General features: G+C 44.7%; 1 long non-coding RNA gene across 1 annotated transcript; it reads right to left on the bottom strand.

Annotated features, from left to right (window-relative positions):
* Positions 1-1,383: 1,383 nt before the first annotated feature.
* On the bottom strand, positions 1,384-2,863 carry LOC139068972 (uncharacterized). Its single transcript, XR_011520202.1, has 2 exons — positions 1,554-2,863; positions 1,384-1,471 (listed from the first exon to the last, which is right to left on the bottom strand). It is a non-coding gene; the product is annotated as an uncharacterized lncRNA (long non-coding RNA).
* Positions 2,864-5,276: the final 2,413 nt, after the last annotated feature.

Here is a 5,276-nt window from a genome sequence, read left to right as displayed (position 1 = left end):
CCACAAGGGACTGGGGAGAAGGAAACACAAAAAACTCAATTTGCTCGGTGTGGTTTCCTGATACCTGGAGATGAAGAGGAAGCGTCTTGTGAGTGATTGAGGACAGATAACGTTCATCCAGAGATGTGACGGAGAGCGGAGGGTTCAGCCGGATGGTGGGTATGTTCCACCTCTTCATCAACCCAGCATCCAGCAGGGAGCGCTCACATCCAGAGTCCACAAGAGCCTCCAGCTGGATCTGTTTAGAATCGACCATGATAGAACAAGGAAGGGTAAAACGGGGAACTGCAGAACTAGAATTACCGCCCACCAGTAGTCCCCTGTTTACAGGTGGACTCTGCCTTTTAACTGCGGACAGCTTCTAGCAAAGTGACCTGGCTCACCACAGTACATGCAGAGACCTGACCTTAACCGGTGTTGCCGCTCCTCTTGTGTCAGTCTGTTCCTTCCCATTTGCATTGGCTCCTCGGGGGCGTGGCTCTCAGGAGGCGATCGCTGAGCAGCCTGTCTGGAGCGGTCAGAAAACTGGGATTCATTGTAACGGGCGCTGGGTCGTCTTAATTCCTGGTGACGGCGGTCTATAGAAATGGCCAGATGTATCAGCTCATCTAGGGAGCGAGGCTCAGGACAAAGAGCAAGTTGATCGCGGACACGATCATTCAAGGCCTCAGTAAAAGCCGCAATTAAAGCGTCCTCTTTCCAGGAAGTTCTGGCTGCAAGGGTTCGGAACTCAACTGACATCTCAGCTACGGATCTGCGCCCCTGAGAGAAGGACCAGAGCTGCTTCCTGGTGTCCGCTAAGGATTCAGTAACACCAAAAGTCAGGGTAAACTCAGATAGAAAATCAGCATATGAGCCGGTAAGGAAAGAGTCATTGTGGCTCTTGGCCTCAGCCCATCTTAAAGCTCTGCCTCTTAGAAGTCCAATCACATAAGAGATCTTAACGGAGTCCAACGTAAAAGCTCCTGGTGAGCGCTCAAACGCCAAACGGCATTGTAAGAGAAAACTCCGACAGTCCTCGAACTCACCACTATACGTGACTGCAGGTGGAGAGGAAGCCAGGCGGAAATGATTCATCTCCATATGCGCGGATCCAGGTGCAGCGGAGGCAAGCGGAATGGAAGGTTGGGATTCTGCTGGAGAAGGCTGTTGGGGAAGCCGATCATGGATCTGTTGAACTAAACTCTCCAAATGCTGATAGCGGGCATTGGCTGCGGTGAGTTGTTCCACGAGTTGAGGTATGACTTGTTCCTGCTGTGAAAGTCTGTGGGAGAAACTGGTCAGTGCTGCGTCTGCGGGGTTAATATTCTGGCCGGAAGATTCTGTCATGATTGGGGGAAGGTACCTAACCCAGGACATGCAGAACACAACACTGACCAAAAATGGATGAAACAAAAAGATTTATTTATAAGGGGAGACTTAAGATGCACAGATAATTCTGTGGTTGAAACTGCAACAATCAGTTCAGCGTCTGGGGAAGGGAGAACACGGGTGAGCAAAGGTTCTGGTGTCACAATCCTTTGTAGGCAGGCAGAGGTGTTCAGCAGACTTACTGTGGTGGGTGTTTGTGTTGGCAGGAGGAGGGAGAGGTAGAGAGCCGGGGAAGCGCAGGAGAGGGAGCAGAGGTGGAGATAAGCGGGGCGTCCTGGTGGATGGGGGCACTGGGTGAGATGAGAGGTGGGTTATGGCGGTGGTGATATGGTCCGTGTGCTGAAGATCCAAAATCATGGTAGAGGTCAGAATCCAAGGAGGTTGACAGTAATCCTGAGGAAGGGTAAATCCAATATGAGCGCAAACACTACGAATAACATTTAACCTAAGAACACTAGAGATCTCACGAGTGGCTGGTTACTACCAAAACTGAGGCAATCTTCCGGCGTCGAAGTTTGTCCACCATCCACCTTAAATAGGAAGGCACCCCGCTGATTGCTGATCAGGAACAGCTGGGCCACTCCCTCTCCTGGCAAGAGACTCACAGATGGTTATGAGAACAGGAGTACTCACCCCGGCTCATGACAATTCTACCTTCTTGTAACGTTTCAGCCTGATTGGACCTTGTTTTCACACAAATGGACCGAGAATGATGTGAAATTGTGCTTCGTGCAACATAATTCTGTGTGCCATTTACAAACCATAAGTGCTAATGACTCCTTTCCTTTTTGTGGTTGTAGGGGCTGTTGATTGGAGTACATTAAAACAAACCTGATCTCTCTAGGACATTCAGAAGCCAAGTTATAAGCCCACAAATGTGTAACTGGACTACTTCTTTAAATTGACACCAGATCCGGTGACCTTTGGGACATGGTTTAACCCCCTTAGGAAAGTGCTATCATCATGAAACATTCAGATCACTTACAACTCAATAGATTCTACCTTCCTGTAACATTTCTGCCTTATTGGACCTTGTTTTCACACAAATGAACCCAGAATGATGTGAAATTGTGCTTCGTGCATGATAATTCTGGGTGCCATTTTAAAACCATAAGTGCTAATGACTCCATTCCTTTTTGGGGTAATGGGGGCTGTTAATTGGAGTACTCTAAAACAAACCTGACCTCTCTAGGATATTCAGAAGCCAAGTTATAAGCCCACAAATTTGTAACTGGACTACTTCTTTAAATTGACACCAGATCCGGTGACCTTTGGGACATGGTTTGACCCCCTTAGGAAAGTGCTATCATCATGAAACGTTCAGATCACTTACAACTCAATAGATTCTACCTTCCTGTAACGTTTCTGCCTGATTGGACCTTGTTTTCACACAAATGAACCCAGAATGATGTGAAATTGTGCTTCGTGCAACATAATTCTGGATGCCATTTACAAACCATAAGTGCTAATGACTCCATTCCTTTTTGTGGTAATGGGGGCTGTTTATTGGAGTACTCTAAAACAAACCTGACCTCTCTAGGATATTCAGAAGCCAAGTTATAAGCCCACAAAGGTGTAACTGGACTACTTCTTTAAAGTGACACCAGGCCCGGTGACCTTTGGGACATGGTTTGACCCCCTATAGGAATGTGCGATCATCATGAAACGTTCAGATCACTTACAACTCAATAGATTCTACCTTCTTGTAACGTTTCAGCCTGATTGGACCTTGTTTTCACACAAATGGACCGAGAATGATGTGAAATTGTGCTTCGTGCAACATAATTCTGTGTGCCATTTACAAACCATAAGTGCTAATGACTCCTTTCCTTTTTGTGGTTGTAGGGGCTGTTGATTGGAGTACATTAAAACAAACCTGATCTCTCTAGGACATTCAGAAGCCAAGTTATAAGCCCACAAATGTGTAACTGGACTACTTCTTTAAATTGACACCAGATCCGGTGACCTTTGGGACATGGTTTAACCCCCTTAGGAAAGTGCTATCATCATGAAACATTCAGATCACTTACAACTCAATAGATTCTACCTTCCTGTAACATTTCTGCCTTATTGGACCTTGTTTTCACACAAATGAACCCAGAATGATGTGAAATTGTGCTTCGTGCATGATAATTCTGGGTGCCATTTTAAAACCATAAGTGCTAATGACTCCATTCCTTTTTGGGGTAATGGGGGCTGTTAATTGGAGTACTCTAAAACAAACCTGACCTCTCTAGGATATTCAGAAGCCAAGTTATAAGCCCACAAATTTGTAACTGGACTACTTCTTTAAATTGACACCAGATCCGGTGACCTTTGGGACATGGTTTGACCCCCTTAGGAAAGTGCTATCATCATGAAACGTTCAGATCACTTACAACTCAATAGATTCTACCTTCCTGTAACGTTTCTGCCTGATTGGACCTTGTTTTCACACAAATGAACCCAGAATGATGTGAAATTGTGCTTCGTGCAACATAATTCTGGATGCCATTTACAAACCATAAGTGCTAATGACTCCATTCCTTTTAGTGGTAATGGGGGCTGTTTATTGGAGTACTCTAAAACAAACCTGACCTCTCTAGGATATTCAGAAGCCAAGTTATAAGCCCACAAAGGTGTAACTGGACTACTTCTTTAAAGTGACACCAGGCCCGGTGACCTTTGGGACATGGTTTGACCCCCTATAGGAATGTGCGATCATCATGAAACGTTCAGATCACTTACAACTCAATAGATTCTACCTTCTTGTAACGTTTCAGCCTGATTGGACCTTGTTTTCACACAAATGAACCCAGAATGATGTGAAATTGTGCTTCATGCAACATAATTCTGGGTGCCATTTAAAAACCATAAGTGCTAATGACTCCATTCCTTTTTGTGGTAATGGGGGCTGTTAATTGGAGTACTCTAAAACAAACCTGACCTCTCTAGGATATTCAGAAGCCAAGTTATAAGCCCACAAAGGTGTAACTGGACTACTTCTTTAAAGTGACACCAGGCCCGGTGACCTTTGGGACATGGTTTGACCCCCTATAGGAATGTGCGATCATCATGAAACGTTCAGATCACTTACAACTCAATAGATTCTACCTTCTTGTAACGCTTCAGCCTGATTGGACCTTGTTTTCACACAAATGGATAAAGAATGATGTGAAATTGTGCTTCGTGCAACATAATTCTGGGTGCCATTTACAAACCATAAGTGCTAATGACTCCATTCCTTTTTGTGGTTTTAGGGGCTGTTGATTGGAGTACACTAAAACAAACCTGATCTCTCTAGGACATTCAGAAGCCAAGTTATAAGCCCACAAATGTGTAACTGGACTACTTCTTTAAAGTGACACCAGGCCTGGTGACCTTTGGGACATGGTTTTACCCCCTATAGGAATGTGCGACCATCATGAAACATTCAGATCACTTACAACTCAATAGATTCTACCTTCTTGTAACGTTTCAGCCTGATTGGACCTTGTTTTCACACAAATAGACCCAGAATGATGTGAAATTGTGCTTCGTGCAACATAATTCTGGGTGCCATTTACAAACCATAAGTGCTAATGACTCCATTCCTTTTTGTGGTTGTAGGGGCTGTTGATTGGAGTACACTAAAACAAACCTGATCTCTCTAGGACATTCAGAAGCCAGGTTATAAGCCCACAAATGTGGAACTGGACTACTTCTTTAAAGTGACACCAGGCCTGGTGACCTTTGGGACATGGTTTTACCCCCTATAGGAATGTGCGATCATCATGAAATGTTCAGATCACTTACAACTCAATAGATTCTACCTTCTTGTAACGTTTCAGCCTGATTGGACCTTGTTTTCACACAAATGGACCCAGAATGATGTGAAATTATGCTTCGTGCAACATAATTCTGGATGCCATTTACAAACCATAAGT

This window comes from Nothobranchius furzeri, chromosome 3 (assembly GCF_043380555.1).
Source record: "Nothobranchius furzeri strain GRZ-AD chromosome 3, NfurGRZ-RIMD1, whole genome shotgun sequence".
Classification (NCBI taxonomy): Eukaryota; Metazoa; Chordata; class Actinopteri; order Cyprinodontiformes; family Nothobranchiidae; genus Nothobranchius; species Nothobranchius furzeri.
The sequence above is the reverse complement of the archived record's forward strand: the minus strand, read 5'-3'. Positions and strand labels throughout refer to the sequence as shown.